The sequence below is a fragment of the Athalia rosae genome, chromosome 4 (assembly GCF_917208135.1).
Source record: "Athalia rosae chromosome 4, iyAthRosa1.1, whole genome shotgun sequence".
NCBI lineage: Eukaryota > Metazoa > Arthropoda > Insecta > Hymenoptera > Athaliidae > Athalia > Athalia rosae.
Window position 1 is genome coordinate 6257187 of NC_064029.1, and position 18084 is coordinate 6275270.

At 49.8% G+C, this 18084-nt stretch overlaps 1 protein-coding gene across 4 annotated transcripts in view; it reads left to right on the top strand.

Annotated features, from left to right (window-relative positions):
* LOC105692637 (protein downstream neighbor of son homolog) overlaps positions 1 to 18084 on the top strand; it is a 159023-nt gene that overhangs the window by 49901 nt on the left and 91038 nt on the right. The window contains exon 1 of one of the 4 annotated variants that reach the window (XM_048653897.1): positions 16059 to 16075. The exons of the other annotated variants lie outside the window; for them this stretch is intronic. The gene's annotated coding sequence lies outside the window, so the exon portion shown is untranslated. Of the gene's footprint in view, positions 1 to 16058; positions 16076 to 18084 lie in introns of those variants that run through there. 4 annotated transcript variants of the gene reach the window in all.

Consider the following 18084-nt stretch of genomic DNA (forward strand, 5'->3'; position numbering starts at 1 on the left):
TGAGGGGGATGTATAAATAAATAGGTGCAACGTTTTAACGAAGGTATTCTTACTGTACCCAGGAGTTTCAGTATATTCGATAGAATCACGAGATAGACGTTGGCGCGGCGTGTAATTAGCTCAACAAGGAAATATTACACGTACGCCGTAGAGGCAATAAACGTACCAAGAATACGCAATAATTCTGACGTTGTATAGCGATTCGCGCAGCGGTTCAAAACTGTAGCAACGATCGACTAATTGGTGTGTATGTGGCGCGGGTATTATATAGCGGTTTTACTGGAAATTCAGCAGACCGGCAAGACAAAAGAACGGCCAAGTCCGTCCGATGTCCTGCAGGCGTACCTACAGTATCGCAGGAATTGCGTAAAACTCCCCGCGGAAGTCCTCGAAAAACGCGCACACAGCTAAGAAAATTCGTACACGCGTACCTCGCGGTAAATTTCTGCGAACGATGCACCACCGTAAGCGTCGAGTTCCGGTGCCATTCGCGTTAAATTCAGACGGGGCGAATTCTTCGCGCTCGCCGTTCGACGAGCCCGATCGGTTATCTCGCTATTAGCGGAGTAATTCTCCCCGTATTACGTCCATATCGCCGTTGCGGCAATTTCCGCAGATCGACCCGATGACTCGAGACGGTCGGCCGTTTTTAAATTCGACGTTCGTTCACCTGCCGCGCGTACACGTGTAGCTTACGATACGCGAGCCCGACACGAGGAGTTTTGATGGAAACTTTTACGCTCGTTGGTCGAAATTAGAAGATCGAAAATCTTTCGTTTACCGCGATGTGCGGTTCGCGTCTGCCCGCAGCTCGTACATCTCGTGTGATCGTTACCCTAATTTGACGGATGGTACTTTAATAATTCGCGCTCTGGTTAGCCCGCCGGCGGAGGTCATCTCGGCGAAATTCCGACGGTCGTATAAAATGATTTTTTTTTTTCTTTTCTTTTTTCTTTATTTTTTACAACAAATCGCGCGGGCGGTTATACCGAGGCCTTTTCTGGCTAGAAAAGAGAGTAGCTGGTGCGTGTACCCAGTTGCGGGCTGTTACATTTCCCGGTGGAGTCGTTCGCGTTTCATTCTTTCAGCGAGGCATTAAACGCGAAACTCGTCGTCGGTAGTGTTCGTGGATTTCTACGCGTGTACGTCGTCCGTCCGAACGGAGGCTCGTCGTGTGTGCGGGAGGAGTTGCGGTTGCCGCGGTGCGGCGGCGATTCGACGCCGTATTCAGCACGGTGTACGGAGGAATCGTGGAATATAAGTGCGCGGGCTGTGTTCGGTCGGAGGAACGCCATCGTATACCACGGAGTCCCCGATGTTAGTGGGTGGGAAGGCTGCGTGACGGGGCAATTGCGAACCGTGACTAAAATATTTAAAAATATGTATCTTTCTGACCGGACTACCGTCCAGCCGTGGTTCCAGACCTGGTTCCAGGGCGAGTTCTACTTCCACCATCGAGTTCCACGCGGCCCGACCAGCCCGGTCCCGAGCAACCGCTACACATTTTTATTTCACGTTTCCTTCCTGTTGCGACCCCGCCACCCCGTTTTAACCGTACGACTAGTGTGCTCTCTTCTCTTTTCGGAACGTCAACCCGATCCACCGACCATACTTACGCCTCTCTCTGTATTCTTTGTGCAAATTGTTCATCTCGCCGTTCCACCTCACTTTGCTTTTTTCGCTTACCGAACTTCGATTCCTTCTTTCATGCCGATAGCGCGGTGTGAAGATCGGGTAGGAAAAAGTAGGATATAAGAGGAGCGGCGTTATTCGCGGCAGGTTGTAACGCCCGTTGAAAAGTGTGACCAGATGACTCCTGACTCGAGCAACTGGTACGCACAGCCCCATATCGTGGTGCATTTTTAAGCCAACGTTATACGCCGGGCGTCATTAACATTAGCATTTTGACATTAGCATAAGCGGTGGGCCCACAGAAAACCAACTGAAACCGAAGAGAACCGGGACAGCGATAATCTATGCCCCTTCTTGCGTAGATACGAGCGTACGGTGTGTGTTGTCAGCCTGTATGGTTTTCCCGTACCTATGGCGTTCACGTGTTGGTGCTTCGTACCTACCTATGTATATATAGATATATATTAACAAAAACGACTTACACGGGGCATCGTATATATACAGAGGCGTACACCGGTGCATGCAGGGCGTCCTTCTACCTCGGTTGATGCATATTCATGATTTTTTCATCGGTCGGTGGCAGCACCGCGGGAAAAGGAAGTAGGTAGTAGCTGGGCATACATATATACGCCGTTTCTCTGTACTCGTACGTTTGTTGGTGGGACCGTAAGGGCTCGGCGGGCTCCGGGGTCCCAAGCTACGAACAACGGAGCCCTGAAACGCCGCAGAAGGTAGGAGGCGATAGAGAAGGAATCGATGTGTGTACGAGTTACTCGTGGTGTAGCCCGCAGCCCCTACCGAACGACGTACCGACAAGTCAACGTACATATTTAGAAATCGTTGACTTCAGAGGCAGATATCTATGTAGATATTCGCGCCGTACATGTTGGTTGTATATACGCTCTTAATGGAAGGCCCTCTATATCACACCCGACGGTCGTTACATTCGCTGATTAAATAATGATTTACGATTCTTCGTTTACACGGTGGTATAGCTGTATTTCACTCGACTCGCCGGTGCATAGATTGTTGGGGAAAAAGAAAGAAAAAAAACAGAAAACAGAAAACAGAAAACGGAGAGGCTATAAAATTTATCTACTCGCAGCACTTTTTATAGATCCTTCGCATAGTTTTTCAATTTCGCTGAAAATTTACTCGTCGCTAAATATATATATTTTACAATGAAAACACACCGTGACAAAAAAAAAAAACGCTCGTCGCGGAAGACGAGAGTATTTATTCAATTCATGGTTTCGCTGCTGCAAGGGAAGTTCTACATTTTCCGTTCTACTTCAAGTTCAACACTTGCAGAGGCGTTAATTTAATCGCTTTGCTGAGCCGCGCGAATTACCCTCAGCTCTGAATCCTCGGAAGCAACGTTGGTATCTCGTTCGAGGTCCTCAAAAATTAGGGTAACGACGTTCGTACCGACTGCGAATGAAAAAACTAACGGCGGTGAGAATTCGGCGTGATTTTTCAATATAGAATATCTTAACATCCTCGTTGACATCGCTACAATTTAACCCCCATATCTGATAATTGCGACGACATTTTTTTGTTCCCTACCCTCAGGCGTTCGTTGTTACAATATTAAACGAGGAGAAGTGTAGCTCGCGTGTATTACATGAAAATTTATAGCCGTTTTTATTGGAACACGATAGCTAATACCCCCATATGTGTCGGACGTACAAGTGCGCGTCGTCGTCGTCGTCGTTGTCGTCGTCGTCGTCGTTCACGTTAAAGGGGGTTGGTATAATTTCTGAATTTAGATCCTTCCCGATAGAACTTTTATCGGAGAAAATATAGTCGGGCGTTTATATTCGCTACCGACCGGCTGCCTGCCCCGGAAGATCAAGTGATCGAGAACTCGCGCGCTGCCCGAGGCATGGCGCTTAACGAATCGGCATTTGATTAGCTCCGGGACGATCGGGTGTATCCGAGCGCGGATTCTCCGCCGGGGTCGGTTACGTAGGCTCGGAGGAAAAACAAGTTTCAGGATACATCTGGCGCCGGGGAAAACAATGCCGTTGAAAAGAAGGACGAGGAGGAAGGGGAGGAGGCGGCGGCGGTAGCGGAGGCGGAGGCGGAGGAGCGGGAAGTTGAGGAACGGTACCATCTCCGGCTAGGACGAGTGGGCAGCAGTTAGCGCCAAAATAGAATAAGGACGGAGTAAAATAAAAGGCAGGAAAAATAAGTCGACTCTTATCTCGGGCGGTCGCGCGGCGGCGAGTCCCCTTCGGGTTCTATGCATATTCAGGAGTCTCTTCGTTTCTCTCCTCTCCTCGGTCTCCCTTGTATGTATATATATATATATATATATGTACGTTTTTCCTTCATCCCCTCGGTCCCCTCATCGAGCGATGCCTCGTTCTTTCCACCCTTAAATTCCCCTCGACTGCGGAGAGGCTGGCGGCACCGCCTGTTTCTTTCCGCGTAACGTATAGGTGTGTGTACCGTGGAGTCTCTATATACTTACACCCGCTAATTTTCTAGGCTTCCTTCTTTAATTGCGTTACCGCGCGATAATAAGACTCGCAAACGAACTATAATACCGAGAAAAAGAAGTTGGGACGGCAGGCGGAAAGCCGCAGTCAGCGAACGGGAAGTCCTAAGGCGTAACGAGCTGACACCCATTTCTACACCCATCCGACGTCTAGATAATCTTTATTACCAGGTCTATACCGCACCGCAGACCAACTAGGTAACCGGTAGAAAATCACGATCTTTTTTTTTTTTTCTTCCTTATTCTCCTTCTTTTTTTTTTCTTCTTCCTTCATTCGAACCCGGTCTCGTGTTATCCCGCGGTACTTCCGGCTGCACACTTCGCTCGGACATGTTAGCTCCAAACTCAGATCGACCGGAAGCCGTCTCAGACGTCTGAAAATCGAAAAGAAATTTTCAAGTCGGACGACGTGAAAACCGACTCGTTCTTCGACGCGAATTGTTTCGTGCAGTCGAGTTTCTGATATACACGTACCTCGGCCCGCAAGAGGAGGAAGTTGGAAGTGTGTTATTCAGTTGCATGCTTCATTTCGTTTTGCATTCAAGCCGCGTATTGTTCCGACGTTGAAATAAGGTCACGCATGTACCAACACACGCGTAAAACTTTTCACCGAGACGGGCGACAAGCGACTAATCGCCGGTATAAATACATCGCGAAATATAATGTATGCTCGCGGTTGCAACCCGGTTAAAAATGAAATTCTACTTAGCCCGTGTAACTTATATCGAATCGGTCGAAACGAGCGTAGGAAAGAGGGTCGTCGGTCGACGCGTCGCTCGCCCCGTTTATCTAGCTTTTCGGGGGGTAACGCGACTCGAAGTGACGAAACAATCGACGAAGCGAGTCAACATACAACGACGAAGAAAACGGACGGAACGATCATGGGCGCGGCGTAAAACGCATTCCTCGAGCAAGTCCGATGACATCGTTCCCCGTCGTTCCTCAGCGTCACACCTTGCTCACGTGGGTCCGATACGCGGTGTTCTCCGAGCCGGCGACGTGACTCTCGTCTGGCGAATATCTCGAGACGGGGAGTCGCGTTTCGCTCGGCGCGAGCGTCGGTGTCTGTGCCGATATCTTCTGCTTTTCGGTGGCGATCGAAACGACGCATACCCGCGCACCCGACGTACGTACGTCCGAACGTGCGTCGCGAGCGGGGTGGGTGAAAATGGCGTCCGATCGTCCCGATCTCTCGGCGATTCGCGGCACGGGTATACAACGCGTCGCTCTTTGACGAAATCCGACGCCAGAAACTGTATAATTTAACGATCGGCGAAGAAGAAACCCTGGACATAGCCGCGTTTCTTGCAGCTCGCACCGCGTAGGGGGATCGCGCTGGTGTGTCGGTATATAATGTAACGCAACGGGCGTACACCGACGGCTCACCTGCCGCTCATTAGAAACCTTATCGCTAATTAATCCGTAAAGCCGTAACTTCACGGTCTCCTGTCCCATGCGAGCCCTTTACCTGCCAGAATTACGCTCTGACGAAACCATAACGAAACACCTGAGAAGGAAGTATGTATAGGACTCGCTACCTCCGTACTGGCCTCCTAAGCTCCGACTTAAAGTTCGGACGAAACTGGTAATTGGACCGAGCGTTCCTCCTATTTATTTTCTCTAATTTTACGCCTCCTTTTCCGGGGGCTTTCGAGGTATCGACGATTTGGCCAATTAATTGCGTTGGGGGTACGACGAGTTACGTTTATATATAAATACGCGATTCTTGTAACATGCGACAAATGTTTAGCAACAGTTTCACTAATTACAACGTTAACTCGGCTTTCGAAGTGTTTCGGACCTGCCTGTTTTGCATTTTCAGGAGTATTTCGACCGTTATACCCGGTATAATACTGACACCGAAACTCTCGGGTGCCTTTACTCCGCACGTGTATAATTATTCCAGCCTCACGAAACTAATTATTCCTCGTTGATTTAATGCACCACTACTCAACCACGTACTTTAACAAAGTAGTTACGCATACCTCCGTGTCTGTGTACACACCGTCCCCGTATAGATAAATAATGTATAATACGGCTATACGTACGCATGTTCACTTGTCGTAATCGATGAAAATAATTATACTATTACCGCCGGTAGAACACACGTCGATATAAGACATCGGCAATGCGCTTTAATATTCACGATCGAGTATTAGATAAGCTCACGCTGAGAGAAATTAGTTTCGTTTTGTGTCGCATGTGACCACCGCGATGAATATTATAATCAACGAGACTAATTACCGCGATTCGATTACCGATCGTTGTAGAGAGAGAGGTGTGTGTGTATATGGATACGTGAGAGATAATTTGCATGATTTTGTCGCTGAAAACCTGTGCGGTATTTTAAATTACCGCGGAATAAATAGAGAGAGAGTCGGAGTGCGAACGAAAGAAGGAGGAGGATCGGTTTCGGGCGCGTGTTCGACGTCGATGCGTTCGGCATCTAATGAAGTAATGCGGCTAATTTCATTCGTTTGGCGGCTGATCGGACCGCGTTGCGGTGGAAGCGGATGTCGAGCGAAGAATATAAAAGGAGGAAGGAAGGATTCATGTTTATTAATGGGTACGAGTTCGTCGATTCGCGCCGATATTTTACCAAACTCTCGCTTTTCACATAATCGAACTGACCTCAGGCAATCTATGCGTCGTGCGCATCGACCTGTCGAATTTGAATACTCGCGGCATATGTATAATGTTGGTCCGTTAGAAAAGCGTGCAACTCGTCTTAATTACGGGCGATATAGCTGCCGGCCACACTTGTATCGGTATTGCGTACGTGTGTATGTATATTATAAAATACTCGATACGTTATTCCTTTATCACGTACACGATGGTGTACATATATATATATTAATACGTATCACTTCGGTTACGCGTAACCGGGTTCTATCGGTCGTGCAAATGCCCGCTAGTGTCTACCGGTCGTACGCGCGGCGAGTTGCAGGTAGCGTACGAGCGGTAGGTAGGTAGGTAGCCTCTTGTGTTACACGTAACAACGTCGTTGGTAGTATCCTACGCGTACTACGGGTGAGGTGGGTACTGGGGCAACTTGTTAATTATTAATCAGCATGTTTAATTCATATTGCGCGCGCGAGCTTCTGTTTGTTTCCTTGATGCGTTCAGTTCCTAAGGTCCTGGGTACTTGGACTCTCCGCGTGCAACGCCGGTGCAACCGTATTTCGTTGTGGTGGTGATGGTGATGGTATTTAACGAATGGTACTTAAGCATTCTTAACTTCCACGTATATACATATAATACGTATAACGTGTGTAACCCCGCTTATAAAAGCTCTCGTCCGTAGTAGCGCGGGCGGGCGATACGTATATTCACTATATATATTCACCACGTGTTTGCTGCAGCGCGCATCGCATCAACCCGGTACAAGGTCGTCTCAGCTGACGCATATCATTTACTTACCTCTACGTATAACGTATACCCGTCTCTCTAACGCATTAATTAACCGGCTCCCACGGACGTAATGTATGGATATGTATGTGCGCTTCTCTATACGTAACCCGTTATAACGTTTCTCGCAGGATCACCCGTCGCTCCTATACCTACTGTAAACACGATTTTACTTTTTCCTTCGTACCGATGGATGTTGCGCGAGCGAACCAGATGCTCGATATCTCGGATACGTACACTAGGACGCTTATACGTGTAAAATATGTAAGCGAAACCAGATTCATTTATTCAATTACCGCACTGTCACGGACAAATTCGTTATTAATCGTTCTCGCTCAAACATTTTGCCCGGCAATTTTATCTCATTTTTTATTCTCCGTTTTTTATTTATTTATTTTTTTTTTTTTCAACCGTACACAACACGTTTGCGCAACGATCGTTACACAATCAATGACCATTCATCCGTGTTAACGAATTGTAAAGTTGTCGAACACCGTGAATATTATGTTACCCATCACCGTGCGACAGACTCTGATTATTTTATGGAGCTATCGTGTTTAAATTTACGTCAATCTTTCGCTGTACATATATTTCAGTATTACCTTTACCGTACAACACTTGTCGTTAAGAATTTCACCTACGCCCAAGTTTGCATTTGGATTTCATAACGCCACGCAGTTTCATGTATCGCGTAGGGGCAGCTGGGGGTTGGCGTCGAGCTCGCCAAGACTCCGGGGGTGTTTATGGTTTTATTATACGATGAGTCGAACCGCTCCGCAGCCCTCCAACTCCCGTCCGTGGTGTATCTGTACTAGAAAAACGGAGAAAAGTAACAGCCATTCGTCTCTATATCTGCGTTCAAATCTATCTCGGTATGTGCGCCACATTTATAAGCCGGTGTCCGATATATATATATACATATATAAGGTGTGGGTGTTATACGGCGTTAGTTGCATCATGGCCTGGTATAATATATAAAAATGCCTCCCATACACAGATATAAAATAACCGATGTGACTCGGGGCAGACGCGTGCTGAGATCCTCGAACTATATCGTGTATGTGCAGTTCGGTAGACGACGTCATCGTCGCGCGGTTGCCGAGGGACCTCCATAACGCACATGGTATACGCGCTAGTGGGCTATAAAAAAATACCCACGAAGTGAAAATAAATCTAGCCTAACCCAACTCGCACCAACTGTACGTACGTATATAGTATACCACCCAACACCGCGGACCGAGTCGGAGTAATAGAAACGAATGGCTCCGAGAAAAATAATGGTGTATAACAATATTTCGAAACCGTTAAATTTCAGCGGAACGAAGCGTTCACTCAATTCACGTACCTACATTCATTTCGCGCTCCTGTATTTTCGAAAAATTCGAAGAGGATTTTTTATCATTTAATTTCGTTTTTTATTTTATTTAATTCTTTCCTCCGTCAAAGTCGGTCCGAAGACGGAGAGTCCCGCTCGACAGACGCGGACAGCGGTGTGTTTATCAAAGGGCATCTCTAGTTTCCCGGCAATTTCCATTTCCGTTATTAGTTCCGCGACGCGAAGTAATCGCGGTCCGCAACCGAGGAAACCCATCGCCTAGGGACTAGAATCAAATAAAATACAGTTTCCCAGGAGGATCGCTCTGACCCGCCCTCCTCCTTTCGGTAGAGAGTTCTTCTCTGCCCGGGTAAGAAGAAAAAAAAAAAAGAAAAAGAAAAGAAAGAAAGAAAGAAAAAAAGAAATGTGAAGGAAAATAAAACAAAAAAAAAAAAAAGTAAAAAGGAAAGGAAAATGTTATCGGAGGTTTACCAGAGCGGAGAGAAAGGCGCGGCAGAAGAGAGCAAGGCGAGTTGCTGCTGGGTGCGGCGGCGGCGGCGGGGTTGAGTTCATTGCAGGAGTCATCAGTATCCATAAGTGATGAGTTACCCCACCCTGGAATTCCACCCTCGGCGTACCCCAGAGGGGAGGTTCGCCGGTTCGCCGGCTCGCTAGCTGGCTGCTACGGGCTCCGCTGGGTGTGGGTGGCACCTGGTTCGGTTGTTCGCTGCAAACCACCCAACCCCCATCTTCCCAACCCTCGGGCGGCTAGGAAAGGGGTTCATTTTCTTAGGTCAACGTATAATGAGGAGTCAGCGCGACGAGAGAATGCGGACATACCACCTAGACCAATCCGCGTTCTCCTCGCGGACCCCCGGGGTCGACGGGGTGAACCAACCGCCGCTGCCGCCGACCAAGAAGTTTCCCTTCTACACCCTACACCCTTGCAGCTGTTTCGCCTCACCTAGATCCGTGTAGGTAACGGTGTGGGCGAAACATCGTGGAAATGAAACGCTCGTATGGAACGCGGAACGTACATCTGCGCACGTACGTACGTGTGCGAGTCGAATAATACCGTATATTCGTAACAAAAGCGTGATCGCTGGACTGCCGCGAAATTGAATAACGGTACAAAACTTACGCCGATACACGCGATGCTATGGAAAAAGGTACGCATCTTTCGCGTTGCATCCGAATTGAAAAAGGTCTTCGGGGACGCGGAGAACTCGTAGCGCGTTACGTTATTATTGACAAGAACGCGTCACGTAGTTTGACGCGTCCGTCTTTACGCCGCCGCGCGATCTACGCTTGATGTTAGAAAGGCAACGAGCCGCGATGGAAAAATTGCCCCGATGTAAAAACATGAGGATCGCCTCGGACGTCCACACTCAATAAAACGCGCCACCACCCCTCGGCCACGGATAGCACATATTTACCAACACCGTCTCCCGCGGCGCAGGGTGCTCGTCGAAGACTCCGAAAACCTCGAGACGCACAGACACAGACACACATTCGGTGGGTTGGAAAAGCCCGCGTAAAAGGTAGCGCTCGTCGCAGCGGTATATATAGCCTACGGTATAGTACAGCGGTCAGCTATCGAAACTACCCCGGTTTCGCCCAACCCCTCTCTCTATCTGACCAATAATAAAAAATATACGATCCTGAATCCTCCACCCCCCGCCGTTATATACGTGGAGCGGAGCCGAAACCGATCCGCAGACAGGGAAGCGAATTATACGTCGAGGCCAGCTCTAAGTGATCGCATTTCCACATAGACGAGCTGCTTCGATATGATATGAAAGAGTGGCCGACGGTATTGCCAAAGTAGGCGGAGATCGGGAGGGAGCGTGGGGGGGGGGGGGGGGGATGGGGCAGCAACGAGGAAGACCTCGTCGGGTGGTTCGAGGTTCTCGGACTTTCGAGTAGATATTTTTACCGAGACGTTTACGATCGGTAGTTTTGGTGCACGGGGATGCTGGGAGGCGAGCAGATTCCGTTCGGTCGTATAAAAATGGCGTTGCAGTGTTACGGTAGTGGGTCAAAATAGTACTTTCGAAATGATCGAGGTATTGCGAAATACCGGCGATGGAAAAATATTGTCGTAAATAACGAGGATCGGTTTCAGTGAGAAATCCGCCGATGAAATTCCTGCCGTTTTTTTTTTTTTTTTACTCGTACACGTCTCCTCGTCACGAGCGAGCCCCGATTCACCCCACTGGGTTGAGAAACTTTCTCACCGCGCACCACCGCCGCCGCCGCCCTGCGTCGGGGTATACCCCGCGCAGCGGTGAGGAAGATGATCCATTCGTCATAATATAAAAATGCTCCCGACAGCCGTTATCTGCGACCATTTCCTGCAGGCAGCGCTACTCTCACTTGTCACTATACCGGATGTAATGATCATTACCGGGGTTCGGTTCTCCTCTCGCTACGCCCGCCCCCGCGGTGCCGAAGAAAGAGCCGCCGCTAACGCCAGTGGTCGCCGAGTTTTCTCGACGCGAGCGAAAGAAGAAGAGTAAAAGATGATGTAGACCGAGAGTCCTCACCCCTGCAGAGGAGAATAAGAAAGAGAGCATCTCGAGGGGCGGAGGTGGAGGGTTACGGGGGGGTAACGGGACAAGATGGCCGCTGGTAGGACCTCCCGCTATGGTTGGGTTTACGTGTCGTAATAAATGGTAATTTAAAACAGCGAGAACTAACAATTTCTTTCTTTATTTCTTCCCCTGTGTTCTATGGGCGCTCCTAACCGGCGAAGAAGAGTATCGCAGGGGAACGCCGAGACCGCCGCGTCGCGGTACCACCACCTTCGAGATGTGGATGTTCGGATGCTAAATGGATAGCCTATAACATCGCGATCTTTAGTACCGAGCTCGAAGCTTTCGCGGTAGGTAGGTAGGTAGGTAGGTAGGTAGGTAGGTAGGTTGGTGGGTAGCCCCGTGTACAGGGTGGCTAAAAGTCCGCGGGGTAAGGTTAGACGTTGTATCCAGAAGACAGTGGAAGCGAAAGCGGGAGCAGCGAAAGGAACGGTAGCTACGTAATATAAAGAGATATGTGCCTCGGAATAGCATTACCATTAGGAGATATAGTTTAGCGGAGGCCCGAATGAAATGAGATACTGCGACTGAATCATGCATGAGGAAAGGTGCGATTCGCTATCTCATACCATTACTACCCCTCCACTTTTTTCCGCCCTTCCACCCCCCCAGTTCTATCTTCGCAACCCAGTTCGAAAGAGTAAAGTGAATATGCTACAATATTCAAATGTTGAGCGAGAGTCGGAGTGACACTTTATTAAACGCGTTATTTGCGTCATTTTTCTCTATTTCCAACCCTTATATACACACCCGTATATATACCGTACCTACAAAGGTCTCTCTTTCTGGCGAGTTTCAACTTTCGAGGAACGTCGTAAGCTGGATGTCGCTGAAAAGAGGAGAATATACGTATCTAACGATAATGATATGCGTACAAACGTAATACATGCCACCCCTCGTTTTTGGGGACTCGTTTGCCAAACTACGCAGCTTTATCGTATACCGTCGTTATATGCCTTCTTCGCAGCTTGATTAACAGACTCGAAACATCACGAAATAAAAGATAAAAGAGGGATGAAAAAAAATTTCGAATAATATTCAGCTAGAAATAATCGCAATGATTTTGATCTCGTAACCCTCGTAACGCTCCGCGGCTACGCGGTTTCATCTTTTCCGGCGAAATAACGCACGATACACGTGTGGTCCAGCTGCGGTGTGCGGTGTGCGGTGCGGTACACGTATTATGCTAATTCGTCTTTTAATCTCGTGGCGAAGCTGCGGTATAAGGGCTGCTTTTTGCCGCAGAGATTCGTGTCTCTTCGCCTCACCGCGGACGCGGTCGTCCGGGGCTTTTACCGAAGCGTATAACGTGGAGGGGGGGGGGAGGGGGAGAAGGGGGGCGGGTTCGAAAAGACACGAGAGTGAAAAAGTTCAACATCCCCGAGCGAAACCTGCGGACGTCAAAGAAGGAGTTTAGCTGAGAAATAAAAAAAAAAGCGGACGAATCGCGTGGGGCTACTATATCTGCTTTAATTTCGGCAAACCTTTGTCCCTGAGATCATCAGGGAGACCGATATGAAAAAAATCAATGCTCAATTCCCGTCAGCTTAACCTGTTGCCGATCTGGGCTACTCGCGACAGGCAAATCTGTCTTGAACCATTGCGTTCGTCGGACGCGTGAATGTCAAAAAAATCGTTTGTACTCGCGGCAGTCTTCGCGAATTTTGTCGCGACGCGAGTCGGGTGAGAGAGAGGCGCGGAAGAAAAGAAGAGAAAAAACAGAGAGAGACTCTACTGTTTTTACGCGCGAGAGTCTAGGTGAATCAAGAATCGAGAAAACTTGGAGTGGAAGAAGAGGAGCGGAGTCGGGGAGAAGTGCGGTGTGCAGGTATATACGGGGAGGGGTTGGTTTCGGGCTTGGCGTCGACGGCGAAAGAGGGGCACTTATGCATTTATGCATTCATATTTCCGCGGTTTACGTCTCCCCCCCCCCCCCCCCCCCGTCTTTTCGCCGGTAGGAAGAAGAAGAAGAAGAAGAAGTCGACGTCTCTCCTCTACCAAAACTCTGGCGAGTAAGAAAAACGTACGCGGAGAACGCTGCGTTTGGCACCGGGCTGATGTTCGAAAGTATACAGAGAGAGAGAGAGAGGAGGAGGAGGAGGAGGAGGGGATTCCCCTCATGAGAAAGACCTCGCGGCGACTCTGCTACGAAAAAAGAAGTCGCTGCCAAACTTGCTCAAGAATAACCATGATAATATCGCGACGCCGCCTGATGAGGTGGAAAAAATCTGAATAGCGGCGAGGACCCGATATGAAACGGAGACGGTGCCCAGACTTTTGTTAACGAGAAAAAAAAGCTCAGCTCCTGGATCCCGAAGTTGGCCGGCGACTCGGACTTTCGCCGAGATCTTAAGGTGGGTCGCGACTTCCTGCTTCTCCGGTACCGCCGCGTCGCGCGGTCGTGTACCGCAGGTTTTCCGGCGGGTGGTACCTATACCTCCACCGGTCGTTCGGGTGCCCGTAGCCTCGGAGTTTGAGCGAGGTGAACTGCTTTAAATTATATGAAACATACATGAGGTTGGCGCTCGAGTCGCGGGGAGTAGTTCGTCCCGGTGGATCGCGGTGGTTCTGGGCGAGTTTCTGGTACCGTAGAGCCCCAGCAGCTCGCCCCGAAGCGAAAAGCGAGCGAGCTGGCTCGTCGCCGCGAAGGGTGGAAGGGCGCCGGCCCCGCCTATCGCAGCGCCGTGGCGCGGCGGTGAATACATTTAGCCTGGTTAGTTTACAAATGAATACAGCGATTGAAGCAACTTATAATATCAATGTACTTCGGCGTCTCCCTCGCACCCGGTCGCTCGCCCCCTGGGCGACGCCGTGCCTCTTCGTCTTCCTTTACTTCTCGTTTCCCCGCGCTTCTCGTTGCGCTCTCTTCCACCCACTCGCGGGCCCCCGTACAGAATGGCCATATTAACTTGATAATTAGCTCGGCGGCTATACGACTTGCAGATGAGGAAAGAGACGCAAGTCCCCGGGACGGACGTCGGCTACCCCTACCAGGGTGGTGCCGGGCGGCAGGCAGGCAGGCAGTGTTCCTTGCTCTGCTATCCTATGCTATGCTCGGCTCGGCTCAGCGCGCTCCGATGGATATAGGACCCTTAGTTCGTATTCCTCTCCCTGTCTGCCAGGAAGGCCGTGGTGCGGTTCCCTTTCGCGTTCGGTTGAGGTGACTTACGTATAAAATTCAGACGCCATCCCCGACTATGGTGCATTCTTGTCGAGACAGTGGAACTGTGAAGTCGCGGTTTATAACGGGGTGTAATTTCACGCGGGGGTGAAGTCGCTACGGCGACACGTGGCTGCAGGACGTCCCGGAACGCGGTAACGGAAAAACGGGAGATACGAAGCCCCGCGGAGACCCGGGTTGCGGGAACGACCACGTGTTCCGGAACGACCACGTGCTCGGGTATGACCTTGGGTGGACCTCTGGCGAACGCGGCACTAACGAACCTCCCAACTAAAGATGGACTCTCTCCTGTACACAACGCGAGGAACGACGAGGATCCTGTGTTTCGAGGCGATCGCAACGCCGTTCGCGCGCGATGGCTGATTCGAGGAGAAAAGCCTGAAAAATTAATTCATCGCAGCTGGACGTGAATTGGTCGTACGATGCATCCGGATACACGTGCACACCACGTGGTCAGCCCTTCCATGTAGATGGCGTTCTCGTTTTCGAGCACGCGTGAAGCTTCCCCGACATCGCGATGGACGATGGACAGGAACCGAACATGTTCCAAATCATCAAGAATCCATTTAAACCGGGATCTGAATTTTTCGAAGATCCCAACCGATCCGGATCATCACGATTCGAAGATAGAATCGTGCCGCACGGTTCACGGTCACGATCGGAAGACAAAATACGGTGGACTGGACGCGGAGGGAAAAAAGCTCGCCGAACGAGAAAGTACGGGAGTTCCGATCGCGATGGAAAAGGTTGAGTAGAAGAAACGATTTCTCCGGGAATCCGAAGCGAACGAGCTACGGTGGCGCCTAGAGGTCACATCATGGCCGCGTTGCTGCACATCATGGGAAAATAAAGCGAGGCATCGAGTACCGAGTAAGCATCGCGAACCGGGAGCCTCCTCGTTATATATCTATAGATACAGTATGTGTGGTGCGCCATCATGTCCTCAAAGAGATTGTGAAGGCCTTCGGACAGCGCGCTCAGGAATACAAAGTACTGGACTACGGTGTAGGCGCATTCCGAGAGATGACTGGCATTGAAATCTGTCCTCAAGCCGCACCCGCTGTGGTTCTCCGCCGTGTATGACCGGAATACAGAAGATGGCGGCCATATTAGGTCCCCTCTTCGTTGCGACGCGTGTTTACCGCGAAGACGATACGGCGGTGCCCCATTGTGATACGCGATCCACGACGATGATCCGACCGAGGGGTGTCATCATTCTCGGTTGATTTTTTCTTCACCTCCCCCTCTCTCTTCCCTTCGCCGCATCCTCTCGCGGTATATACACGCCATCATTTTCCGCCCTGCACCGGGAGGAAAAAAACACCGCGGGGGTGACGCTACGCGACGGATCGACGAAGCGGCGAGGTGACAGGGGTGAATGACGGGATATGAGGCGGCCCTTGATATTCCCATGGTGACATCGAGCCGAAGATCAGATCACGGTGATGGCGTATTAACGTTACGTGATTCGGTGCTGGAATGCGTGTGCTTGTGTGTGTGTGTGTATTTTTTTCTGCCTCGCCATCGAAAGCGTTGCCACGTGAAAATTTGTCTTCGCCAAAAGGGGGAGACTCCGAAAGTCGCCGTCACATTCGTCGATTTCAGACGCGATACGGAGTCTAATAATCGATACGAAGTCATTCTAGGGGCATTGTGAGAGAGAGAGAGAGAAAGAAAGAAAAAAAAGGTTTCCGTATCGGAGGTGCACGAGCACCTGCCTCTGGGTGTGGGTGGGTTGTACGGAACCATGCGGAGACCAGAGCGGAGCTTCGAAGGGAACGAGAATATAATGTATGCACCCCGTGCAGCGTTGGGAGAAAGGCCACCTGAACCTGGAGGCGTCATTTGGGCCGGGTGCGGTCTTCATAAGTTTGTTACACTCCGTCCTAATGACCGATTAATTCGATTCATTCGCGCTGGACGCGGAAATACCTTGGGTGGCGTTTGCGGGATAATTTTCTCACCCCGTGAGAATCATACCTCGGACTCGACTCGGGTCTCATGTGTATCGGTTCGTATCGGACGATGAGGAGGAACGATTGTCGCGGAAAATAAAATAGAGGCGAATCATCGGTCGGTATATTAAGGGGAAATGTCGGGTTGCACCAGTCTTTCGCGATGCACGGTTATCGTTCCTATCGTTAGCCGCGTTACAGCTACATAACACAATACCGCGGAACGAAGGAATTCATACGGGTTCATACATTGTACGGTGTGGATACTGGAGAACATTGCGGATAACTCGGGCTAAAACGTAGTTATTACAGTCCGGCAGCGTGATTATTTTCATTACGGTAGGTGCGATTGCTATCTGACACTTCCCACTGGTATACATATAGAGAGGAGCGCCGTGTCTTGGATTTCATGTTTTTTTCTTAATGATTTCAGCAATTAGCCACGCTGCCTGCGTCTCTCTGTTATATACTGTAAAATCGTTATACACCGAGATTTCGAACTCGACTCGTACATATTACGTGTGTAAAACCGCGACTCTATTTTTCCTCACTTTGTTCGGATTTCATCAAGCCTAGCTCACGCACTTCTCGTTAATTATATCAATAATTCATTTTTCCAACGCGGCGCCGTTAGCGTTCGCATTGCGGAATCCGCGGTGGTTGAGGATAATTTTTTTTTTTCTTCCCCTCCTTCCTTCCCTCGCTCTCGACGGCTCTCGGCTCTCAGCGACGGATCCGAGAAATCGAAGAGTTCGCGAAGGGAATGAGAAAAAGGAGAAATTTATACACGCATTCCTTCGAATAAATGTTGAGTGAAATACGCCGCGTGTGCGGTAAAATCGCAATGGTCCGATATGGCGTCACCGCGAAAACCCTCTCGAGCTCCTTTCCACGGCAAACGAATCGGAGGGAGAAACAGGACAAAGTGTATTGTTATGTTAACGCCTTCGGCGTTAACAATTGGAACGGACACAATGGCGGATTCACCTCGACGCGCGGTTTCTCCTGGAACTGAACGAGAAAATGGGGGATATATACGGAGAGGGTTGAGGGTTACGAATAAGAAGGAGACGTGAGCGGACCGAGAGGCGACGGAGGAAAGGTGTTATCGCATTATCTTATTCCGGCGCCCCGCTGTCCTGCAGGCTTAACGCGCCATTCGAAACATCTGCATACGCGCGCAGACTCGATTACGTAATCGTCTGCCCCGGAAAAGTAGAGTTTTTCGAAAAATCTAGAGATTCTTCCGCCGGGCTTCCATCGGTTACGCGACATCGACGGTCGCGGTGAGGAATATCGTCCTGTCGCTTCTCGTCGCCAAATTTATTTGCGATATCGCTGCGGAATTGCGACGGATCGTTGGATGCAGGCGAGACGAGGTACGAGGTAGGAGAATATTTAAACTGATGCACTGGTTGTATTACGGTAGATTTTTCTAGCCCCGAGCGCCCCCGGCGTGCACCCTTATATAGACCGACACAACAGACGGCAACGGG